At 42.9% G+C, this 15,892-nt stretch overlaps 1 protein-coding gene across 3 annotated transcripts in view; it reads left to right on the top strand.

Moving 5' to 3' along the window:
- Nucleotides 1-4,565: 4,565 nt before the first annotated feature.
- PIK3R2 (phosphoinositide-3-kinase regulatory subunit 2) overlaps nucleotides 4,566-15,892 on the top strand; it is a 133,843-nt gene continuing 122,516 nt past the window's right edge. Inside the window, exon 1 of one of the 3 annotated variants that reach the window (XM_033956885.1) lies at nucleotides 4,566-4,739. The gene's annotated coding sequence lies outside the window, so the exon portion shown is untranslated. Of the gene's footprint in view, nucleotides 4,740-4,821; nucleotides 5,046-15,892 lie in introns of those variants that run through there. The other 2 variants (XM_033956883.1, XM_033956884.1) reach the window with 2 other exon arrangements.

Here is a 15,892-nt window from a genome sequence, read left to right on the forward strand (position 1 = left end):
TTGCATAGGTCCTTTAAGGCTTTTATGTGGATGCTTCATTTTTATGTGGATGAAATTATTTTATGTGGGATTGGAGGAGAGCGGATGTGGTCCCTATTCATAAAAGTGGTCACAGGGATGAAGCAGGAAACTACAGGCCGGTGAGCCTCACTTCAGTTGTTGGAAAAATAATGGAAGTGTTGCTGAAAGAAAGGATAGTGTACTTCCTTGAATCTAATGGGTTACAGGATCCGAGGCAACATGGCTTTACAAAAGGTAAATCGTGCCAAACGAACCTGATTGAATTTTTTGATTGGGTGACCAGAGAGCTGGATCGAGGACATATGCTAGATGTAATTTACTTGGATTTCAGCAAAGCCTTTGATACAGTTCCTCATAGGAGGCTGTTGAACAAACTTGAAGGGCTGAAGTTAGGACCCAAAGTGGTGAACTGGGTCACAAACTGGCTGTCGGACAGACGCCAGAGGGTGGTGGTTAATGGAAGTCGCTCGAAGGAAGGAAAGGTGACTAGTGAAGTCCCTCAGGGTTCGGTGCTGGGGCCAATCCTGTTCAATATGTTTGTGAGTGACATTGCTGAAGGGTTAGAAGGAAAAGTGTGCCTTTTTGCAGATGATACCAAGATTTGTAACAGAATAGACACTGAAGAGGGAGTGGAAAATATGAAAAAGGATCTGCAAAAGTTAGAGGAATGGTCTAATGCCTGGCAACTAAAATTCAATGCAAAGAAATGCAGAGTAGTGCATTTGGGGATTAATAATAGGAAGGAACCGTATATGCTGGGAGGAGAGAAGCTGATATGCACGGACGGGGAGAGGGACCTTGGGGTTATAGTGTCCGAAGATCTAAAGGCGAAAAAACAGTGTGACAAGGCAGTGGCTACTGCCAGAAGGATGCTGGGCTGTATAAAGAGAGGCGTAGTCAGTAGAAGGAAGAAGGTGTTGATGCCCTTGTACAGGTCATTGGTGAGGCCCCACTTGGAGTATTGTGTTCAGTTTTGGAGACTGTATCTGGTGAACGACGTAAGAAGACTTGAGGCGGTCCAGAGGAGGGTGACGAAAATGATAGGAGGCTTGTGCCAGAAGACGTATGAGGAGAGACTGGAAGCCCTGAATATGTATACCCTAGAGGAAAGGAGAGACAGGGGAGATATGATTCAGACGTTCAAATACTTGAAGGGTATTAACGTAGAACAAAATCTTTTCCAGAGAAAGGAAAATGGTAAAACCAGAGGACATAATTTGAGGTTGAGGGGTGGTAGATTCAGGGGCAATGTTAGGAAATTCTACTTTACGGAGAGGGTAGTGGATGCCTGGAATGCACTCCCGAAAGAGGTGGTGGAGAGTAAAACTGTGACAGAGTTCAAAGAAGCGTGGGATGAACACAGAAGATTTAGAATCAGAAAATAATATTAAATATTGAACTAGGCCAGTTACTGGGCAGACTTGCACGGTCTGTGTCTGTGTATGGCCGTTTGGTGGAGGATGGGCAGGGGAGGGCTTCAATAGCTGGGAGGGTGTAGATGGGCTGGAGTAAGTCTTAACAGAGATTTCAGCAGTTGGAACCCAAGCACAGTACCGGGTAAAGCTTTGGATTCTTGCCCAGAAATAGCTAAGAAGAAAAATTTAAAAAATAAAAATAAAACATTTAATTTGAATCAGGTTGGGCAGACTGGATGGACCATTCGGGTCTTTATCTGCCGTCATCTACTATGTTACTATATGGATGATTTCAGTGTACCTTTGGAACTTTGACACTTTCAAATAAAGTCCATTTAGGAATATCGTCACTCCGCAACATTGCTGTACTGCAAAAGGCAATGGAATCTTGATCCTGAGAGAATAATGGAGAATTAAACGGTTCTGATCACTAAGAAGCATCCTCATTCTGACCAATAAAAAAATGGATATAAGGTAATAGAACAGCTGTAAAACATAAAGAAGAACCCCCCCACCAAAACAGCATACTGGTCTTTGTCCTAGTTTTCAATCTCATCTTCCCCAACAAGCTCAAAACAGGTAACAAGATTAACATACATAATATACTGTATAGTCAAAACGGATTACAATTGACATACACAAAATACAGATTGTTCATTCTGAATTTACACACACATAAAGTGAATTTAGTTCAACATACATTTGGTCTACATTTGATTGGGAAGTACAGACTGGATGGTCGTTAAAACTGAATACTTGTGTGAAAAGTGATTGCAAGTACCAGCAAATGCAAAAAAGATACAAATAATATATTTTCTGTCAAGTTGGATAGATACCAAAGGTTTGATTCAAAGTAATTTTCAAGCACACTTGGATAAGTTGTTTGTTCAAGGGGGGGGGGGGGCATTTTCGATAGGACTTCTGTTTTGGATGTTTGGGGAAAGGCATCCAGAAATCCAGTAGAGAAAATGTCTATTCTCAAACAGCAAAACATCTTTTTTTATATGACCTATGTAGACATTTTGGTCCTTAGCACATCTATCTTTTTTGGCCATTGGCAAATATAAATACATCTACATGAAAAAATGCACAAAAGCAATTTTTCATCTAGGCAGCCTGCATTCTTAGCAAACTGATCAGACAGCTAAGCATAGCAGAGAGACTTCTAAAAAGTACTTTAGTGAATTTCACATGATAAGTCCTAAGTACAGATGTCACTATATCTTGCTTATATTGTATGGTGAACCCTCCAAAACCCACCCAAAGCTTACTGTACCTACCTGTACACCACAATAGTCCTTATGCCTGTAGTTATTATCTTAATGTAGGTACAGTAGGTTTTGAAGGGCTCACCATTCAATATATGGAACTTTGCCTGGTTTTATTATTTCTTAAAAAGACTTGTTATTTCACCTTGGTTTAAACTGAAAATAAAGGAATCGTGACCACAGGTTGGATTTGACCTCTTCAGTGCCTCTTTTTTGTTTGTTTTAATCTGACCTTGCCCATGGTATTTGTGGGTGACTAGTTTGGGGGTGGTGGAGTAATATAGGGTGGTGGGGAAGTTGCAGAAGGTAGTTTGGTCTTTGGGGGGGTTGGGTAGTTTCTGGGGTGTTGTGTCAGTTGCAAGTAGGCTAGTTTTGGGAACTGTGGTAATATGTGGGATTATGGGGCAGTTATGAAAGGTTAGTGTTTGGTTTGGGGCAGTTTGCAGTGTGTGGGAGTAGTTTTACAGGCTGGAGTAATTTACAAGATCGTGAGACTGTTGGCACTGGGGTGAAGCAGTTTAGGAAATAAGGCAATGTGGTGGTGTGGCAGTTGCAGGGGATAATTTAGGATTCAGGAGCAGAGGGCAGAATGATATGCACTTGCAGGAGACAGTTATGGATCTAGGGAAGTTGCAGAGATATGGGGATAGAGTAAATTTACAGGGTGGTGGTGGGGCAGTTGCAGTATGTAGTTTGGAGTTGGGGCAGCTGCAGGGGATGGTTTGGGGGATAAAGCAGGTTGAAAGGTGATGAGGTAAGCTGTAGGGGTGGTTTGGGGGGGCAGAGTAATTTGCAGGGTGGTGGGGCACTTGCAGGAGGTAGCTTTTGGGTCTGGAAGAGTTGGAAGGGGTAGTTTTTGGGGACAGAGCAGTTTGCAGGGTGGTGGGGTACTGTAGATAATAGTTTTGGTAGATGGGGCAGTTTGTGGGGTGGGAATAGAGGGTAGTTACTTGGAATGGGACAGTTGAAGCAGTTCAGTAAGTTAGAAATAAATTTACACAGACACTGCTTTGGGTGAACTTCTTTAAAAGTGTGGTAAATAAAATAATTGGTAACATTTTCTAATGAACATGCACCAAAACCAACAAATTAGTTTTCCATGGAGCTAAGCTGCATTTAATGATGAAATATAATGTAATAGTACAACACTATTTCCTGCACTACTCACAGCAACCAAATTTTCAGCTCAGGCCCATCTGTATTAGAACATATGTCAGTAGTCGAAAAATGGATTCTTCCTGAAATTCCTGCAGTTCTTAGCTTTAGAACACAAAAGAGCTTATGTTTAGCTTGTTTATTTGGAAGGGGGGATGATTTGATATTCCGCGTTTCAGAACAACATCAAAGCAGTTTGCAATAAAAAGAACTATGATAATAAACATACAGATAAAAATAATAGAAAATATAATATAGAAATAAAATAACATAAAATCGGTGAATTAATACAATGAATATAAATATAACTAACCATTTAAAGAAAGTGAAAAATAAAAAGGTAACGAGTAGCACATATAAATCAGTAGTCTTCAAGCCTTATCTACATTACTGCTACTGTCTTATTCCGGGGTGGCCCCGCCCCCTGACGTGTAACTCACTGCTCTCATTCGTTCTCCCTCTCTTCCCCGCCCCCTAACGTGCTGTATTGCTCATGTGTTCGCCGCGCTCCCTGACGTTGCTCTGCCTTCATTTCCGCCCCGCTCCAGGATTCATCCCGCCCCCCTGAGTTGGGTTTCCCTCCCCCCCCCATTATCTCTCCTCCCCGCCCCCTCACGTTATGTTCTCTCCGTCCCCTAACATGGGCCCTGCCACTCAAATCACCGCCCAGTAGTCTGACGGTCGGTTCTGTTCTCTCAAATTCTATATCTGTCCCGCCCCATGACGTTCAATTTTATTCCTCCACCCCGCCCCTCCGCTCGCTGCTCCGCCCCTTCTCTTTCCGCCTGCGCTGGATCCTGGTGGTGGCAGCGGCGGCCTGGGCTGTGTGACGGACACCGAGTCACGGGAGTTCCCGGGAGCGGGGGCATGAAGCGTTGAGGTGAGCCCGGACGGAAGAGGGAAGGAGAGGTCAAAAAATATTGAAAAGAGCATTTTCTGGGAATGTGCATACGTGTGTTATAAACGTGTCTGCGTCTTGCAAAGGGGTTGCATGAACCCGAGTGCGCTGTAATCGTGCGCACACACGTCCCCAACCTATAATAAAAGAGAAGCCGGCGGCTTCAAGAGCACAGCAGCACCACCTGCCCCTCCTCCCTCCATATGGCGAGTGGCCGGGGTGGTCTTCATCTGCTGTCTGAAATCTCAGATAACCTCCCAACCTCTCACCGCTGATTTCAAATCTCAGGTAGCCCCTGATTTCCGATATCACCTCCCTTATCGCTACTCCTGATCTCGGATAGCGCCCTTTCCCCCTTATTGCTCTCCCCCCCGAGCTAAAATAACTGTGCTTATGACTATGAATCTCATAAACTCCTTACTGCAACTTCTGATCTCTGATAGCCCCCCTCATTGTAGCGTCTGATCTTTGATAACCCTCTCTCCCTTTTGCCCCCAGATCTCAAGTAAAAACCCCTATTTCCCCTCCCCACTTCTCCCGGATATCAGATAACTTCTTTCCCATGTTAATGGATTCCACATAATTTATCTTCCCTGCCCGAGTTTCAGATAATCGCCCCCCCCCCCTTTTGTTTGCTGTCCCAGGATTTCAGATAATCCTTCTCCCCCCCCCCCCCACTGCTGCTCATGGATTTCATATAACCCACTCTCCATATGAGCCATCTTTATGGGTGCTTCAGCACCCCCAATATTGAACAAACTATTTGATTAAGTCCACAGAGGGTAATTTCTATTGAGTTTAGCAAATTCAATCATCTTGAAAAGTTGATTCTCATGCCCCTCTCCACTGCTACTCCTGGGTTTCTAATAACCCCTTTTCTCTCTCACTGCTGCCCCAGATTTCAGATAACCTCTCTTTCCCCCCACCCCCATCACCGTTGCTGGAGTTTGGTGTTTGCGCATGCGTTCTTTCAGCTCTGGGCTCAGCTTCTGACTTTATATTTGTTTCCTAAAGGCAACTCTTGAGGATCTTTGCTAAAATCAAAGTTATATGTGGGTGCAGAGTAAGGGGGTGAGGCGCTTATGGCTCATAGAAGTCCTGTGATGATTTGATTTGAAATTGCTGCATATGCTTCTCACATCTGCAGGACAGGACAGGCGTGTTGGGGGATGCTCTGGTGAAACAAAAGATAATTTATGGCTTCAGCCTGTCGCACTCCCAACCCCCTCCATGCTGGAAATAAAGGATCCTGCAAGGATTGCCAGCTGTGGCTTTGAAATCTCTGTCTCTTAGTCTATGGTCAATTCTGGTTCTTTTTAAGGAGGTTGGGAAGGGGGAGGTGAGAAATGACTGAAACTGAAGAAGGATTTGAATGATGGATTGTTAGGTGAATTGAGGATAAGTATTTGTTGTTTTATTGAAGAGGGAAGGTTGGAATGAGGAACACGCTGGTATGATGTTTGACAGAAATGTGTTTGAAATACATTTTTGGGAAATTTTTGTATTCAAAGTTGGCAAGAATTGAATCACCTTCCCTCAATTATGCCATTCTTTTAAAAAATATAATTCATGTTGTGTTTTGGGGTTTGTTTGGTTTTTTTGCTACAAGCAAAGCATCTATTGTTTGCTGTCTGCCGTTCCATGGAAATGTATGGGTTGGATTGCCCCACTCTCTTCCCCACTCGTTTACAAAATCTCTCTGAAATTTTAGGGTCCTAGTACTTCTAATAGCTGCTTTAAGAAAATGCATAAAAGCTGCTCTTATTTGTCAGACTATATTTAAATTTTAAAGCTAAGCACATGCCTTGGGAAATTGTTGCAAACTTTTTTATTATTCTGTGAGAGGGAATCCTTAATTGGGTTCTCGGGCCACTGTTTTCTAGTTTAAGGCCCTGCCCCCAGAGCATATGATCAAAAATGTAACTGAGGTAGAGAGAAATTGACTTTCCCAAAGTCATGAAGAAGATCAGTGGTAGAGTTTAATTTGAACTCTGGCTTCTTTAATGCACTCCATTGTCAGGACTAGAAATGCCAGCAGAATTTAAACTGTGATTTCCAATAGTTTGCTCTAACCAATTCATCCCTCCTTTATAGTTCAGAGAAGCTGGTGATAGCCACAAATCTAATTTGTTTTGGGCATGGCATGTATCTTTTTTGAAAGATGCTGATCATTGCCCACCAAAATATGTAGAATTATACAGGGCCAGATGTGCCCGTGGGAAAAATTCTGCTTACATCTGGCTGTTTAGTTTGGAAATTTGCAGAACAATGGAATTGGGGGTGGAGAGGGTGCTCACTGCGATTGTCACTTCTTATGAGTCTACAGAGCAGAAAAATAAGTGCCACCAGAGTAGATACTGGTACATGAGCGTTGTCCAGATATTTTCTAATGGTGTGCTGGTGATGTGGGGACACATTTTTCCTGTCCCCGCGGGAACTAATTTTCCCGTCCCGGCAAGTTCTTTTCCTGTCCCTGTCTCATTCCTGCAAGCTCTGTCCTCATCTGCACAAGCCTCAAATGCTTTTAAAATCATAAGTGTTTGAGGCTTGTGCAGTTAAGGCTGAGCTTACAGGAATGGAGCAGGGACAGCAACAAAACTCAAGGAGACGGGGCAGGGAAATTGAATTCCTGCGGGGATGGGGAAAAATTTGTCCCCATATCATTCTCTATTACAGGCTGAGTTTGTGGAGCAGTGGCTCTGCTCCCTCCCTGCCCTTTTCTCCACCGTCTCTTCATTTATCTTTCATGTATCCAATCAACTATTGTAGTTCCTATCTTCCATATCGGGGTTTTTTGGTTTTTTTTTTTTTTAAATCTTTATTGATTGTTAATCTAAAACAGTGTCATACAAATGAAAAAGCAGTGGGTATTGCATACATTACACTAATATCTGCACAGGTAACATATATATCATTCAAGATTTTCAGTTTTCCTACATATACTAGTAACATAATATATAGTATAAATGAATAATAAAGTTACCCAAATGTCATCATCAATATTTATTCCCCTCCCTTCAAACCCCCCCCTCCCACCCCCATGGATGTATAAAGGTACATGAACAAAAGGAAAGATAGGATAAATACATTATTATAATTTCACAAATTTAGTCAATGGGCTCCAAACTTTATTAAATATACCACTAAGTCCCCTATACTCTGCATTAATTCTTTCATATCTGTACGTAGTGCATACGTTCACCCACCAAAAAGTGTAACTTATTCTCTCATTGTTCTTCCAGTTACTCGTGATCAATTGCATGGCTACACCTGTCATGATCATAAATAGACGACTCTTATATTTATCTAGAGTGGGTTTCACATGTAAAATTGTTCCACAAATTATAGCCTCATATGATAGTGGAACATTTGAATCTAAAACTAGATTTATTTGTCCCCAGATTGACTTCCAAAATATAAATATAAACGAACAAAAATATAGCAGACTAGTGTTTAAGCCCGTTACATTAACGGGTGCTAGAATATATGCCTGTCTGTCTTTCTTTATTTATGTCTCTCTCCCTGCTCCTGTCTCTTTCTTCCTTTCTTTCTGTCTCTCTCCCTCCTGCTATTTTTCTCTCTCTCCCTGGCACTCTTTGTCTGTCTGTCTGTCTGGTCCTCTGTCTGTCTTTATTTCTGTCTGTCTCTCTCCCTGGCCTCCTTTGTCTGTCTCTATTTCTTTCTGTCTCTCCTCCCCCTCCCCCCCCCCCACTTTCCTTTGCAGAAGCAGCAGCGGTATTTCCCTTCCCCTCCAGGTCCCTGTGAAGCAATTCCCTTCTCTTACCTGAGCTGTCCTGCTCCGTTCGGCCCCTCCCTGCGATCTGGCCTGCTCCGTTTGGCCCCTCCCCCTTCCCGCGGGCTGGCCTGCTGCGGCCGAAGGTTTTTGTTTTAAGCTTTAAAAGTGCCTGCGGCGGCTCCTCTCATGCTGCTGATCCTCCTGTAAAGAGCAGCCTGAGATGGTGACCGGCTTTAGCGAACCTCGCAGGCCGTTCTCCAGCCTCGGTAGCACGTTCCCTCTGACGCATGGGATCGCGTCAGAGGGAACGTGCTATCGAGTTGGAGAGCGGCCTGCGAGGTTCGCTAAAGCCGGCCATCATCGCAGGCTGCTCTTTACAGGAGGATCAGCAGCAGCGGCGAGTGAGGGCCGAGGTGTGTTCCCTGCCGAGGATGTGGGCAGGGAGAGAGCTTGCCTGGCTTCCAGGGTGAGTGAGGGTGGGAGGAGGGGAGTGGCCAGAATGTTCCCTGCCACTAGGTTGGCTGCCACGGATCACACACCACAGCGGCAGGGGACACGAAATCCTAAGTGCGCATGTGCGCTTAGGGTTTTATTATATAGGATGATCCAAAGTCCCTATATCAATATGACAATGCCAGCATCTATTAGACTTAGAACTATCTATTTTATTTAATCGAACTGGGGTCCAGAAAATCCTATATAACAAAAATAACCATGTTTGTCTCATAGATGCTGTAACCATATTGGTTTTTTAACATATTGTAGACTGCTCAATAAACACATGTATAATGTGGTATATAAATTGAAACCTCATGCTATTTTGTCTGGCCTATAATGGCACAGGGTTTTGGGGGGGTTTGGCTTATATAAAAAGAAAGCTATAGTGCTGTGGGAGAAGGGGCACTTCCTGTATCTGTTCCAGGCTTCATTTTAGACTTTTGTAACAACCAGTAATAGGTCAATATCTTATTTGGTGAAGGTAGTGATTGCCTCCTCTTAATCTCTCCTACTTGGACTCTGCCTGTTCTTTTGTTAAAAAAAATTCATAATATTTGATTGTCCAGTATCTGCTTTAAAAGTAAGCTGCAGCATTATTTGTCTTATTTCTAGACTGATGTAAATTTGCATAAGCTTCTAGAAAGATCACTTATCTTCAAGTCCCTGCTTTTGGAGCTTATCAGATCATGAGAGGAGAAAAATGGTTGCTTTTATAAAAACACTTTTCAAGGCACATGAAATAGGTCCAGCCCTCCCCCGAGCACTATCTGTTCATCCCTCAGGAAGGAGTGATAACTTAAGCTGAAATTGGAGTAGATGGGAAGGTAGTCTTTGATGTTGAAAATAACCCTGATCTGATAAATGAGGTAATTTCAGTGCAGTCAAAACTGAAAAAATGCTAGAAAATATGTATAAGCTCTATATTTGCTTCTTTCCTTGTTGAGCTTGGGTATTCAAGAATTAAGATGACATGAAAACAGTGGCATGCCACAGTAAGATGTAAGTACACCAAGAAAAAAAAAAATCCTCTTCCTCGGTAAGCAATATTTTTTTAGCTATTTCAGGTTATGGAACAGTTGAACATCTTTCTGTTTTTGTATTTATTTATTGGCAGATTTTCTCTGTTTCTTGACTTTCCCCGGAACTCTTGAAACTTGTGTGCGTTAAAGGTTTCCATGGTGGAGTATGTTTCAGGAGGGTAGTGAACATTATGCTAACAAGCACCCTTGTGTGTTGAAAACCCTTAAGTCCATTGACCTGAAAGTGCAGGCATTGCTTAGCATGTATTTCCACATGTTGGTGGTTTTTTAAATTTTTTTTCGTTGCTCAGTAGAACTTGAGTAACATCAATTGGAAAGTGGTAGGACTGGTGTTTCAATGTTGTCGAGAGATTTGTCCAAGTTTTCACCATCCTCAATTTGCATCCCGCACCCTGGTTCATTGAAGTCTGCTTTTTTGAGTAGGGGTGAGACTTAGGGAGGAAATCTGTCATTGTTTACCAGAGCTTCACAATGTTACATAGAAACATGATGGCAGATAAAAGCCAAATGGCCCATCTAATCAACCTATCCTCAGTTACCATGCTCTCTTTCTCTCTCTGAGAGATCCCATGCCTCCTTGAATTCAGACACAGTTTCTGTCTCCACCACCTCTTCAGAAGACTGTTCCACACAACTACCACCCTTTCTGTAAAAAAGTATTTCCTTCCTTAGATTACTCTGGAGCCTTTCAGCTCTTAACTTCATCCTATGGCCTCTCATTCCAGAGCTTCCTTTCAATTGCATTTACGCCACATAGGTATTTAAATGTCTCTATCATATCTCCCCTCTCCCGCCTTTCCTCTAAAGTATACATATTAAGATTTTTAAGTCTGACTCTTCAGGGGTCAGACTTGGTATGTTAAATTTTCAGTAAAAGAAAAAGAATAGGAAAATATTACATCACTAAAACAAAATTAAAAGTGCCTCCAGTAGGATTTTGCCCCTCCGCCTCAAAATTGTGCACGGTAACTTAAATTTTTTTAAAAAGAAGCATTGGAAAGGAGCTCTAATAATTCATGAGGGGCATCTGTTCTTTTTCATAATTTCTTGACTCCCTGTCTTCCCCTAACCCTATTTGCTGCATATCAGGATGTGCGTTTGCCTGCACACCAGTGCTCGTCCACTGCTTTTTTGACCACAGTTGTCATGCACAGAGGATTGTGTTTTATGGGGAAGGAGTAAGCCAAAGGGTGGATTTGCTGACAGCTGTCTTTCTCCTCCATCCCTCCTCAATTTTCAAAGTTTTTAATTACAACATCCTCGTGCATGTAACTCCTGCGCCACCCAGAGTAGCATCTTCAGCATACACTGCAGTGACCCTGCCTGCAGGGCAGTATGGGAACTTGACTCCATTTCATTACTTTTTTGTCATGTGATGTACACAGATATGCTTCACTGTCGGGCCTTGTAAAACATTTTATGCATTGCATGTGTGAGCTTTCTTATACTTTTCACTTCCTTGTTAAGCCATCAGAGTTGTGTGTTCCCATTCTTATTGGCAGGACAAACTTTCTGAAAAGAAAAAAAAATCCCAAACCAAAAGCCTGAAAGCAAACAATAATAAAAGACCAGCCTTTGCTGAGTAAATAAGAGGCAAAACCAATTCTGCATCTTCTTTGGGTTTGTTTGGGGGTTTTTTATAACATGATCAGAAGTTTTCAGGGATAAATAATTGTTGTTGTTCAGACATATTGGTTTCAGAACAGACGTTTCCCACCACCTCAAGAGCAATAGTAAAATTAAAATCAAACATTAAGTACCACCATAAGAATGATTTGAATGTGTTTTGTGAATCACTAAAAACTCGTGCAGGCCCTTCCTTCAGATGCAAAAATAGAACTGGTTGTTGGTTAGAGAATGACACGGATAACTGTGGGAAACCATTTCCATGCCATTCTTTAAGGACAGTGGGAAGAATCAGAGAATGAATGGGCACAACCACTGAATGAGCACAACCTCAAGCCTTGTATTGAAGAATACTGGTGTAGAAGGACTGAGGTTGAGATAGACACTAAAGAAAGACACGGGATGGTTTCCCATGGTTATCCACGGGGACGGGAACGGTGATTAATTTTATCACCGTGTCATTCTCTATTGTTGGTGTCTTATGGCTACCAATGGATCTCTAAGCTAGAATGTATTTTACAGTCAGTAGTTACCAATGTCAGAATTTTCGTAGGATACTTTAAGATTACATGAAAAAGATGGGCTGTTTTATAAGTGACCTGATGTTAGAACATAAGAATTGCCGCTGCTGGGTCAGACCCGTGGTCCATCTTGCGCAGCAGTCCGCTCATGCAGCAGCCCTCTGGTCAAAGACCAGTGCCCTAACTGAGACTACCCTTACCTGCATACGTTCTGTTCAGCAGGAACTTGTCTAACTTTGTCTTGAATCCCTGGAGGGTGTTTTCCCCTATGACAGTTTTCTACCACTCTCTGGGTGAAGAAGAACTTCCTTATGTTCGTACGGAATCTATTCCCTTTCAATTTTAGAGAGTGCCCTCTCGTTCTCCCTCCCTTGGAGAGGGTGAACAACCTGTCCTTATCTACTAAGTCTATTAGGGTATCTTTCTGCTTCTTGGTCACTGAAGCATTATGAAGCCAAGGCATTGAAGATACCTTTCTGCTTTGGAGGATGGATGACTTATTTTAGATTATTTTTTAAATCAAAGAATACAGACAGGAAATGGTGGAACCAATTCCCTGAGCAAATCCAGCAGATATCTGACCTGAAGTCATTCAAATCCTCCCTAAAAACACTACTGTTTCAAAGATGCATACCCCACTGTCTAAACCAGTGAATTGCAAACCATGTGCCACAGCAGATTCCAGGGATGCCGTGAGACGCCGGTTGACTGCTTACAGGATATGCCTCTCATGGTGAATCAGCCAGCCTGCACCTTCTGCAGCAACCCCTCCCCCCCCCCACCACCACTGGTAATAATGGGAGGCTCAGGGCCGCGGCTGGAGGGCATGTGCGATGTGATGATGTCACATATGCGTGTGACATCCACACATTTCTAGTCATGGAGATTAGTGTGCTACTGCTTAAAAAGTTGCTTCTAATTGTCCAACATGAAAATGTGCTTGGATTTGTGACAGTATCCCATGGTAAAATGCTTTTTTTGCACCCTGTCTTATTGCTATTCTGCCTTTTCCCTCCTTGGTTCTCTCCCCTCGGATATTGTCATTTAATTTCTCCTATTTATGTATGTAGAGTTGTAAACCACCTAGAAACCAATTGATAGTGTGGAATATAAATTCTTTAAATAAATAAAACATGATTGTTAGGGGGCTGGGTTCAATAAGCCTTTATCCCCTTAGATAAAGGATAGGGATTTTGCATTTAGGTCACTTTTTCAGTAGTAACTCAAAGATGAGTTACATTCAGATACAGACTGAGCCCTTCAGATATAGGTGTGTACCTGAGGCCTTGAAGGGTTTAAGTGATTTGCCTGGGATCACAGAGAGCTGCAGTGGGATTTTAAACCTTGCCTTCCTGTCTCGGCCCTACTGCTTTAATTGTTAGACTCCTCCACAGGAGAAAAGCTTAATGGATCAGGCCTTTAATGCTGTTCTGGATTTTCCGCTCTGGTTCCCTTTCTTACAGAATCGTGGGTGTGGTGTGGAGAGTTTCATCATTTCCATGATCATCCTCCTGGAGTGCTCTTTTCCCCCCCCCCCAGCTTGTGCATACCCTGATCACAGATGTACTAAATGAAGCCATGTTGCAGCCAGATCCAAAGCACACTTTGCCTGCAGCTTTAGGCAGACTTCCTTGCTGTCTCCTACACATGTCCGCTTTTCTGTAGTTCAGGTATTGACTTCACTGCTGTGCGCTGTTTTGTCTGGTTTTTTATTAAAGAGACTTGTCCATACTACTCGCCTTGTGCCGAGTGGTTTTTGGAAGGTGCATGACAGAGCTTTGGTGCCGGAGAAGGATATTATGCCTGCCGTGGACCGCCAGCAAAACTAACAAATCGATTCTGGAAGAGAACAAATTGGATATGTCACTCGAAGCCCAAATAATGAAGTTATGACTTTATTTTGGTCACCAAAAAATATTCATAAAATGAATCCAAATACCAGAGACTTAGTAAAGTAGGTTTCAGAATTGCTACGGAGAAAAGACCTCAGTGTTTCCCAAGAACAAACTCGGAAAACTACTATGACAAGTGCATAATTGTCATAGAAGGACACATCCTTGGTCTAAGAAAAACTCTGTTTAAAGTTCAATAGTGTTTCACAAAAATTATTATTTCAAATTTGCTTATACAAAATAGGAAACCGGCACTTATCTTGTTAATATCTTTGTATCCTCTGGTATAGGAAAGATCACCACAGTTGGAAATAATCACCCAGTGCTATTTAATTTAGCAATGCACTGGGGATGATCTTAGAGTATTTTGGTCACACCATCAGAAGAGAAAAATCTTTGGAGAAGGACATCATGTTTGGGAAGTCGAAGGAACCAGGCGAAGAGAGCGACCTGCAATCAGACAACTGAACACGTTGAAAACAATTGCGGGAATCATGTTGGGGGACCTTACCAGGCTAGCACAAAACCAATTTCTTTTTAGTTCTGTAATTCATCAAGTTGCTAGGACCCAAACACTAGTCAATAGTCATAATTCATTCAGAGTTATCTTATGTAAAATTCAGATCAATGGTTAAGACGCATCTTTTTGGTTTAGTATTTTTATGAGAGGATTGGTGACATGGGATCCTGTTTCTTTTTGGCAACTATTTAAACAAAAATTGTTTTGGATTTAGTTTTTTAGATTTATAGATTATTTGGATTTAATTAATTTTAATATTTTTTTTCTTTGCTTTCCTATTTTAAATGGTGTTCTTTTTGGTTCTTGTTTTTATATACAGTATTTTGTACACCGAAATATTGATAAATCGAAGTGCGGTTAAAACTTTTTTTAAAAAATGAGAATAAACACTTTTTCTTGAAAGTTGGGGCTCTTTTTGCTAAGGTGCGCTAGCGTTTTTAGCGCGCGCTGCAAGAACTAATGCCAGCTCAGTGCTGGCGTTAATGTCTAGCACGCGTGGCAATGCAGTGCAGCTTAGTAAAAGGAGCCCTTGATGTTTGGGTCCTGGTTTGCAAATTCTGATTGAAGCCTAGGGATCCCCTCCCCCAAAATTCATTATACAGTGGTACCTCAGTTTACGAGTGCACCGGTTTGCGAGTGTTTTGCAAGACGAGCAAAACATTTGCAAAATCGGCACCTCGGAAACCAAGCTTGCCTTGAATTGCAAGCGGCACCCCCCCCCCCCCCCCGCGATCCGGCACCCCCCTGCTCGCGTTGACACCCCCCACCCCCCCCGCTGCGATCTGAAATCCCCCAGACCCACCCAAACAGGCTTCTTACTTCCATCTGGCCACCGGCACCGGCATGTCCTGTGCATTGGTGCCGGTGCCCGAAGATCTGCCTCCTCTTCTTTGCTGGGCCTTGAGCATCTGCGCATGCTCAAGGCCTGCGAGTTCATGTTCTCTCCGAGATTCTCAGAGATCTCTGAGAATCTCGGAGAGAGCGTGAACTCGCAGGCCTTGAGCATGCGCAGATGCTCAAGGCCCAGCAAAGAAGAGGAGGCAGATCTTTGGACACCGGCACCAACACACAGGACATGCCGGTGCCGGTGGCCAGATAGAAGTAAGAAACTTGTTCGGGTGGGTCTGGGGGATTTCAGATCGCGGGGGGGGAAGGGTGCCAGATCACGCGGGGGGACCTTCGGGGGGAGCAATGCTGCTGGCCTCGGGGGGTGGGAGTGGGTGGGAACGTATCAAGCGAGTTTCCCTTAGTTTCTATGGGGAAACTCGCTTTGATATGAGTATTTTGGTTTACGAGCATGCT

Source organism: Geotrypetes seraphini, chromosome 8, assembly GCF_902459505.1.
Source record: "Geotrypetes seraphini chromosome 8, aGeoSer1.1, whole genome shotgun sequence".
NCBI classification, from domain to species: domain Eukaryota; kingdom Metazoa; phylum Chordata; class Amphibia; order Gymnophiona; family Dermophiidae; genus Geotrypetes; species Geotrypetes seraphini.